This window comes from Rhinatrema bivittatum, chromosome 16 (assembly GCF_901001135.1).
Source record: "Rhinatrema bivittatum chromosome 16, aRhiBiv1.1, whole genome shotgun sequence".
In the NCBI taxonomy this organism is placed as follows: Eukaryota; Metazoa; Chordata; class Amphibia; order Gymnophiona; family Rhinatrematidae; genus Rhinatrema; species Rhinatrema bivittatum.
Window position 1 is genome coordinate 690,761 of NC_042630.1, and position 10,266 is coordinate 701,026.

A 10,266-nucleotide genomic window follows, 5' to 3' on the forward strand; every position below is an offset into this window, starting at 1 on the left:
TGAAGGATGCTTCCTTATAAGGTAGTGCACCCTCTACTAATCCTCAGTATTCCCTGTACGTACCAGGATCAGTGCAGACAGTGGGTTATCTCCCCCTTCCAGCAGATGGAGTCAGAGAGAACTTTGAAGGATGCTTCCTTATAAGGCAGTGCACCCTCTACTAATCCTCAGTATTCCCTGTACGTAGCAGGATCAGTGCAGACAGTGGGTTATCTCCCCCTTCCAGCAGATGGAGTCAGAGAGAACTTTGAAGGATGCTTCCTTATAAGGTAGTGCACTCTCTACTAATCCTCAGTATTCTCTTGACTCCAGCAGATGATAGTGGTGGCTTTCCTTCCCCACTGAGATGACTAGAAAGCTATTTTAGGAATTTTCTCTATTTTCCTCGGCTTTCCTTTCTTTTGGATGGATCAAGTCTAATAAAAAAAAAATTCTTTGAATTTTCTGAGAGAATTATTTGGAGAGCTTTCCTGTAGCCTCCGCTCCTGTTTTAGTGGGAGTATTCTATAGCTTGCAGGCAGTACTATTTGCAGCTCTCCCCATCTCTGTTGTCGGGGTAAATTTGTTTTTATTTCTTTTTGACAGGTTATTTCCTCTCTCCGAGGTGCAAGTTGGTGCCGACCTCTCCTCCTGTGGCTGCTATCCGACCCGCTGCCCCTGAGATGCCATTTTCCTCGGGGCAGCCAGCACAGAGAGGCGTTATCCCTCTGTGCCTCTATCTGTGGGTCGCTGAGGGATAGAGAGAGAGCAGGACTGAAGCGGAGGCTATTACCCGCTTCTTACAGCCACGAACCTGGTGAGCGTGAGGAAGAACAGGCTGAAGCAGAGGTTTTTCCCACTTCCCGCAGCTTTAAACCTTCCTGTTTCTCGCGTTAAGAACAGCTGTTTCCCTCGCGGCTCCGTCGGGGTTCCCCATGCCTCGTTCGTCCAGGTGCTGCGCTTGTGGAGAGCCCGGGTCGAGGCTCTCCCGCGAGGGGATTTACACAGCTTGCCTCCCTGGTGGGGAGGGACACTCAACCGCCGGGCCGCTCTGGTTCTTGTCTTCTGGCGCGCCTCGACGCTCAGGGGCCGGCCCCAATCCCGCTGACCGCGGGAATGGCAGCCATTTCGTCTCCAGACTCAGCTGCTCCGGCGCTAACAGGAGAAGAGCAGGATGCTCCTTTTTCATCTCGGCCGCCGGTTTTGACACCCATTCCACCTCTGGAGCCTTTTCCTCCGTCAGGGGATCTTCCCACTCTTCCTCCATCGGGGCCACCTCCATTTTCCACGGATTTTGTTTTCCTGCTTCACAATGCTTACCTGGCCAGAATGGGCCAGCACCAGGAATTTTTGGCGGGCCCTCCTCTTCCTAAGGTACCCAGAATGGCTAATTCCACTGAGGTCTTGGGAAATGCCCAGACCGTGGTGTGTGCCCGAGGGTCAGCGGTCCCGGGACCAGGGGTACCTTCGACCACCTCAAGTGCTCTGAGGGTCCGTTTGGTACACCCCTCTGTGGGGGTGGGTCTGTTCCTCAGCAGGACCCGGATCCGGATGAACCTTAAACTACGGCTCAATTGGAAGGGGATGATCCTAGAGTTCTGCGGATCTTTCAGAGGGATGAGCTGGACCCCCCTCATTCCACATATCCTACAGGAATTGGACATTGAGGCCCCTCAGGACCCGCCTGAACCTAATCCACCAGCGAAGAAAGGGGACCCCCTTCTGGCTGGTCTACGTCCGCCGTGTAGGTCCTTTCCTTCCCATCCCACGTTCCTTCAACTGTTATCCAGGGAATGGGATTCTCCGGAGACTTCCCTCAAGGTCAGCAGAGTCATGGATAAGCTATATCCTCTCCTGGATGATTTCCTGGAGCTTCTTAAGGTTCCCAAAGTAGATTCTGCAGTCTCAGCGGTGACAAAAAGAACTACCATTCCAGTAACGGGTGGTGCAGCCTTGCGAGATCTTCAAGATTGAAAGCTGGAAGTTTATCTTAAGAGAGTTTTCGAGGTGTCCGCCCTGGGGGTCCGGGCGGCCATTTGTAGTTCCTTCGCTCAGCGTGCAGGCCTCCGCTGGCTTCAACAGCTGCTCAGCTCCCAGGAGTTGCCTCCTGAGGAAGCACTTCAGGCAGACCACCTGGAGGCCATCATAGCATATGGAGCAGACGCTCTATATGACATTCTGAGAGTATTGGCCAGATCTATGGTCTCTGCAGTCTCGGCTAGACGCCTCGTCTGGCTTCGCAACTGGTCGGCGGATTCTTCTTCCAAGTCGCAGCTGGGATCTCTACCATTCAAGGGCAAGCTACTATTTGAGGATCTGGACCAGATTATCAAGTCCCTCGGAGAGAATAAGGTACACAAACTGCCAGAGGATCGTCCTCGTTCTTCTAGGTCTTTTAATTCCACTAGAAGCTGATTCAGGAAACAACGTAGTTTTCGCCAGACAAGGACTGCAGCTCCTCATCAGCCGTCCTCTCGATCTCAATCCTGGACTCAGTCTTTTCGTGCCCGAAGACAGCCCCGCTCTGGTCCAGCCCAGGGGACGTCCTCCAAGTCTTCACAAGGATTTGGTCTCCGGTTCAGCCTTGTTGGCACATCAATCGGTTGGAGGCCCGGGTGGTGTGTCTGGCTCTACAGAATTTTCTGCCCCTGCTACGCGGCAAAGCGATGAGGGTTCTTTCCGACAACACCACCGTGGCTTATATCAACTGTCAGGGAGGCCCTCGCAGTCGCCTGGTGGCTCAGGAAGCCAGCCGTCTCTTCGACTGGGTGGAACGGCATCTGGATTGCCTGGCGGCCTCCCACATAGCGGGCAAGGAGAATGTACAGGCCGATTTCCTCAGTCGTCAGTCTCTCGATCCAGGAGAGTGGGAACTCTCGGAAGAAGCCATGGACCTGATCATCGACAGGTGGGGTCCTCCTCACTTGGACCTCATGGCGACCTTGCGCAATGCCAAGGCCAACAGGTTCTTCACCCGCTGGAGGGAGCACAGCTCGGAGGGAGTGGATGCTCTGGCTCTTTCCTGGCCCACGGACGTCCTTCTGTACGAGTCTTTCCTCCCCCCCCCCCCCCCCCCCCCCTCCCGGCCTCTGGTGGGAAAAGTTATCCGAAGAATAGAACTCCACTGAGGACCAGTGGTTCTAGTAGCACCCGAATGGCCTCGCAGACTGTGGTTCGGTGATCTCATCAACCTGGCGATGGACGGACCTCTCCGGCTAGGCCATCTTCCACGTCTGCTTTGGCAGGGGCCCGTATTTTTTGACCAGGCCACTCGCTTTTGTCTAGCGGCCTGGCTTTTGAACAGAGACGCCTGAGGCGTAAGGGCTATAAGGAGGAGGTTATATCCACTTTGCTCCGAGCTCGGAAGCAGTCGACTTCTCTAGCTTACGTGCGCGTTTGGAAAGTCTTTGAGTCTGTTTGTGCGGAGTCGGGGATCTCAGCACACTCTGCTTCGGTCTCATTGGTTCTTTCTTTCCTACAGAAGGGTCTCTCCAAGGGTGTCTCTTTCAGTTCCCTGCGCGTGCAAGTTTCCGCTCTCTCCTTGGACGGGTAGAGGGTCATCCCTTAGCGGGCCACCCAGACGTGGTTCGATTCTTGAAGGGAGTCAAGCACCTGCGACCGCCCGCTCGCTCTACTTGCCCTTCATGGAGTCTTAATCTCGTCCTCCGGGCTCTCTGTGTGGCCCCGTTTGAACCTCTCCATCTGGCTACAGTAAAAGACCTCACGCTCAAGACAGTTTTTCTCATCTCTGTCTCTTCTGCTCGGCGGGTTTCCGAGATTCAAGCATTGTCCTGTCGGGAATCTTTTTTGCATTTTTCTGATTCAGGAGTTTCTCTCAAAACGGTGCCTTCTTTCTTGCCGAAGGTTGTCTCCGCTTTCCATGTAAACCAGTCAGGGGAGCTTCCAGCATTCTCCCCAGAGGAGATTGTGGGTACCGCTGGGGGCGACCTTTGCAGGCTTGATGTCAAACGAGTTCTACTCCAGTATCTCCAGGTCACCAATGACTTTCGGGTCTTGGATCATCTTTTTGTCCTCTGGAGTGGTCCCAATCGGGGCAAACCGGCTTCTAAAACTACTATTGCGCGGTGGTTGAAGGAGGTGATTTCCTTGGCCTATCTTTGCCAAGGTCGGGCGGTTCCTGAGGGCCTAATAGCTCATTCGTTGCATTCTTAAGCTACTTCCTGGGCGGAGAGCCAATCTGTTTCTCCGCAAGAAATTTGCAGGGCCGCTACGTGGACGTCCCTGCAAACATTTGCTTGACACTACTGCCTGGATGTGCAAGCACTGGTTTTTGGTTCCTTTGGGCGGCAAGTGCTTTGAGCGGGACTGTTTCGGTCCCCCCCGCTTTAGGGAAGCTTTGGTACATCCCACGGTCTGGACTGATCCGGGTACGTACAGGGAAAGGAAAATTAGTTCTTACCTGTTAATTTTCATTCCTGTAGTACCACGGATCAGTCCAGGCGCCCTTCCCTGTTTCTCTTTCTTACTGTCCACTCGAAGCTTGTTCTTGCAGATTCTCATCAGTCAATACTTTATTTTTCTACTGAACACCGGACGATTACCAGAAGCCTTGGTTATTGAGAACCAAGTATATGCAAGAGCGCTTAGTTCTACCATGTTCTCTGCATTGTAATTGAGTTGCTCCATTGAGCTTTTTGGTTACTTGCTTGATCCTATTTCCGTTTGTTGTTTTCTGCTTTGACAATGGTTATACTGAAGGGCTGCATGGTAGGCTCTGTCCTGATATAGGATACCCTTTCAGTTTTGGTCTGCCTCCATCTGCTGGACAGGAGGCTCAACCCACAGTCTGGACTGATCCATGATACTACAGAAACAAAAATTAACAGGTAAGAACTAATTTTACTGTGCTGCCCCCAGAACATTTTCCAAGAGTATGGTGGTCATGGTGGCAACGTCTCACACATACTTTGACGATTGGCTGAGACAGGCCAAATCCTTGGAAGAGAGCATCTTGGTGACCAACAGAGTGGTATCCTTGTTACAGGAACTCGGTTGGGTAGTAAACATTGCCAAGAGCAGCCTCAAGCCTTCCCAGTCCTTGGAGTATCTGGTAGTCTAATTCAACACCAGGCTGACCACAGGGATACAGAAGTTGATGTACCAGGTGCGTCAGTTGGTGAACATGGTACACCCGACGATGTGGAGCTATCTCCAAATCCTCGCTCTGATGGCAGCAACTCTGGAAGTAGTTCCTTGGGTGAGGGCACACATGCATCCACTTCAACTCTGTCTGCTATCATGTTGGAACCCACAGTCTCAAGACAATGCAATTCATCTCCACTTACCAATGAAAGTCTTTTCTCGACTCCAGTGGTGGTTGCAGGAAGCTCATCTGAGCAGGGGCTTGTTCCTGTCCTTCCCGAACTGGCTGGTTCTCATGACAGATGTGAGTCTCCAGGGCTCAGTGTCAGGAGCTGATGGCCCAGGGACGTTGGATGGACGAAGAGGCCCTCTGGAACATCAATCGCCTGGAAGCCCGAGCAGTCAGATTGGCATGTCTACAGTTTAGCCAAAGACTCCAGGGTCAAATGGTTTGTGTGATGTCTGACAACGCAGCAACGGTAGCTTACATCAACCACCAGGGAGGAACCAGGAGCCAACAGTTGTCACAGGAGATAGACCACTTTATGAAGTTGGCGGAAGTACAACTACATAAGAAAATGCCATACTGGGTCAGACCAAGGGTCCATCAAGCCCAGCATCCTGTTTACAACAGTGGCCAATCCAGGCCATAAGAACCTGGCAAGTACCCAAAAACTAAGTCTATTCCATGTAACCATTGCTAATGGCAGTGGCTATTCTCTAAGTGAACTTAATAGCAGGTAATGGACTTCTCCTCCAAGAACTTATCCAATCCTTTTTTAAACACAGCTATATTAACTGCACTAACCACATCCTCTGGCAACAAATTCCAGAGTTTAATTGTGCGTTGAGTAAAAAAGAACTTTCTCAGATTAGTTTTAAATGTGCCCCTTGCTAACTTCATGGAGTGCCCCCTAGTCTTTCTACTATCCGAAAGAGTAAATAACCGATTCACATCTACCCGTTCTAAACCTCTCATGATTTTAAACACCTCTATTATATCCCCCCTCAGTTGTCTCTTCTCCAAGCTGAAAAGTCCTAACCTCTTTAGTCTTTCCTCATAGGGGAGTTGTTCCATTCCCCTTATCATTTTGGTAGCCCTTCTCTGTACCTTCTCCATTGCAATTATATCTTTTTTGAGATGCGGCAACCAGAATTGTACACAGTATTCAAGGTGAGGTCTCACCATGGAGCGATACAGAGGCATTATGACATTTTCTGTTTTATTCACCATTCCCTTTCTAATAATTCCCAACATTCTGTTTGCTTTTTTGACTGCCGCAGCACACTGTACCGACGATTTCAATGTGTTATCCACTATGACACCTAGATCTCTTTCTTGGGTTGTAGCACCTAATATGGAACCCAACATTGTGTAATTATAGCATGGGTTATTTTTCCCTATATGCATCACCTTGCACTTATCCACATTAAATTTCATCTGCCATTTGGATGCCCAATTTTCCAGTCTCACAAGGTCTTCCTGCAATTTATCACAATCTGCTAGTGATTTAACTACTCTGAACAATTTTGTGTCATCTGCAAATTTGATTATCTCACTCGTATTTCTTTCCAGATCATTTATAAATATATTGAAAAGTAAGGGTCCCAATACAGATCCCTGAGGCACTCCACTGTCCACTCCCTTCCACTGAGAAAATTGCCCTTTTAATCCTACTCTCTGTTTCCTGTCTTTTAGCCAGTTTGCAATCCACGAAAGGACATCGCCACCTATCCCATGACTTTTTACTTTTCCTAGAAGCCTCTCATGAGGAACTTTGTCAAACGCCTTCTGAAAATCCAAGTATACTACATCTACCGGTTCACCTTTATCCACATGTTTATTAACTCCTTCAAAAAAGCCAACTACAGATGATATTGGCCTCCCATGTTGCAGGAAAAGATGATGTCGGAGCAGACTTTCTAAGCAGGGAGCATCTGGATCCAGGAGAGTGGGGATTGTCGACCAAAGTGTTTCAACTGATAGTAGATCGCTGGGGCCCCTCATCAATCGACCTGCTGGCCGTGTCTCAATGTGAAGGTTCCTTGGTTCTTCAGTTGCACAAGAGATCCATTGTCCCTACGAATTGATGCTCTCCAGATCTGGCTGGAAGATGAGTTGCTATGCGCCTTCCCTCTGGGGGCCCTACTGGGCAAGTTTATTCTCAGAATTGAACTCCACAGGGGACCAATCCTACTAGTAGCTCCAGATTGGCTCAGGCATCCGTGGTATGGGGACAGGCGCAAGATCCTGCATGAGGAATAGACTCTATGGGCTCACCTGATGAAGCGGGGATATTCTGTGGCAGTAATTGTCAACTTACTCTGCACTCAGTTCTCCATGGCCCTAGCCTATTTGAGGGTTTGGAGAGTATTTGAGGCCTGGTGCGAAGATCACTGTGTCCCCTCTTGGCCTGTCAAAATCCCACTCATTATGGAATTTTTGCAGGACAGCTTAAATAAAGGTTTGGCCCTTAATTCCTTTAAGGTGCAGGCAAGGCTCTGTCCTGTTTCAGGGGTGAGGTGAATGGGGCTTCCCTGTCAACTCATCCTGACGTGAACAGGTTTCTGAAGGGAGTGAGCACATTCGACCTCTCTTACGCTGGCCAGTCCTTTGTGGAATCTTGATTTAGTACTGGATTTTTTGGAAGGTCCTTCCTTTCACCTGCTGCACAGTCTTCCCTTGCATTTATTGATTTTGAAAGCATGTTCCTGGTGGCTATATGTTTAGCATACTGCATCTCTGAACTGTAGGCAAGGTCATGCCAGGAGCCATTCCTCCGGAGGACTCCAGGGGCATTTCAGTTATGTATGGTTCTATCCTTCTTGCCCAAGGTTGTATTGAAGTTTCATGTCAATTACGCCATTTCGTTGCCATCCCTAGATAAGCTCAAGGCCGTGGAGGAATATCACCTTCTACATCATTTTGATGGCTAGAGACTCCTAATGAGGTATATGGAAGTCTTGGAACCGGTCCAATAGACGGATCACCTGTTTGTCCTTCACGCTGGAAGGAAGCAGGTTGAACAAGCCTTTGTGAGGGTGGTGCTGACTGGACTGCGGGCAGCCTCCCACCCCGATCGGTAGTAAGTTTTGTACATGCCATTAATCCTGAGTCCATCTGGCTACACGCTAGGAAATGGAAAAATTACTTACCTGATAATTTTGTTTTCGATAGTGTAGACAGATGGACTCATCACCCCGCCCTCAGTTGCCTAAGGACTGTGCCAGGGGTTCTTCCGTGGAATCTGGCCTTGGTAAGTGTTCATCCAGTCCCTAGATTAGGGAACCTTTATTCTTACTGGAGTTCATTGTTTATGGTTGGTTGAGTATGGTTATGGTTATCCATTTTAAATCATATTTTTAATCAAGTCCTTTCACTAGTATGTCCATTGTGGCTTTGGAAGAGAATACTGGAGGGCTGCAGTCATGGCAGGGGTTATACGTATGGTGACGACAGCTTTACAGCCTTAGTCCTCCATCTGCTGGCAGGGGAGCATAAACCCATTGGTCCTGAGTCCATCTGTCTACACTGAGGAAAATTAAATTATCACGTAAGTAATTTCTCCATTGCTTGAGGAGGGAGGGAGGGAGTGTAAATAAGCATCAGTGATATTTTATAATAAATATTACTTTGTCTGCAGGAATACTGCTTGCATTTGCTAGTACGGTGGAGAACACTAGCAGAGTGTCTTCTGGAGCCCCATTATTTACACATAACTGGAAATGTTGAATAAAGCTGAAATTACAAAAAAAAAAAAAAATTAATGGACCTCAGATTCTCCAGAGAAATGGCATAAAGTTAAGGTTTAAATTAACCAGAACTACATTTACTTTACTGAGAATTTTGCAGATGCTTGGAATAAGCAGGTTGAAGTCAGTTGTAGAGGGTAATAGCAGACCCAAGGGAAAACTCTGCCACCTCAGGCTATGGCATAGCCTGCTGCCCCCAGCTACTACCCAAACCCCAGTACCATTCAGTATAGCCTGGGCATCTAGGAAGGAGAAGGGATGTTTGAGAGCATCCTCTAGTCCTGGTAGCTATTTACGTTATTACAAAGTTTAGTGGTAAGATGGGAATGGGAGGGCCTGAGTCCTGGATGCTTATTTATCCAGGATAGTAGAAAACTCAAGAGGATGACGATAAGCTTCTAAGGCTAGCAGCTGGAATATTTCCTTAAGAATGGACAGAAATAACGGGACAAACTGCATAGGCCAATCACTCTCTTTCTGCTGCATTTACTTTACTATGAATGTTATTTGGATTGGGAAACAATGTTCTAGATTTATTTATTTATTTTATTTAAAGGTTTTTATATACCGCACAATAAGACATGTCTGTCTGTCTAGGCAGCCCCATCTTTCTCTGACTCTAGGTGACCTCCCCAGGTCCCTCCCAGCCCCATCTTTCTCTGACTCTGGATGACCTCCCGAGGTCCCTTCCATCCCCATCTTTCTCTGGCTCTAGGTGACCTCCCGAGGTCCCTCATCTTTCGCTGGCTGACCTCCCGAGGTCCCTTCCAGCCCCATCTTTCTCTGGCTCTAGGTGACCTCCCGAGATCCCTCCCATCCCCATCTTTCTCTGGCTCTAGGTGACCTCCCGAGATCCCTCCCAGCCCCATCTTTCTCTGGCTCTGGATGACCTCCCGAGGTCCCTTCCAGCCCCATCTTTCTCTGGCTCTCTAGATGATCTCCCGAGGTCCCTCATCTTTCTCTGGCTCTGGATGACCTCCCGAGGTCCCTCCCAGCCCCATCTTTCTCTGGCTCTCTAGATGACCTCCCGAGGTCCCTCATCTTTCTCTGGCTCTGGATGACCTCCCGAGGTCCCTTCCAGCCCCATCTTTCTCTGGCTCTCTAGATGACCTCCTGAGGTCCCTTCCAGCCCCATCTTTCTCTGGCTCTCTAGATGACCTCCCGAGGTCCCTTCCAGCCCCATCTTTCTCTGGCTCTCTAGATGACCTCCCGAGGTCCCTTCCAGCCCCATCTTTCTCTGGCTCTGGATGACCTCCCGAGGTCCCTTCCAGCCCCATCTTTCTCTGGCTCTCTAGATGACCTCCCGAGGTCCCTCATCTTTCTCTGGCTCTAGATGCCATCGTGCAGCACCATGTTTCTATGAAGGTAGATGTTCCTTGCTGTGCTCAGGCACTCTTCTGTGTACACTAGGAGCAACTCACCATTGCCTTT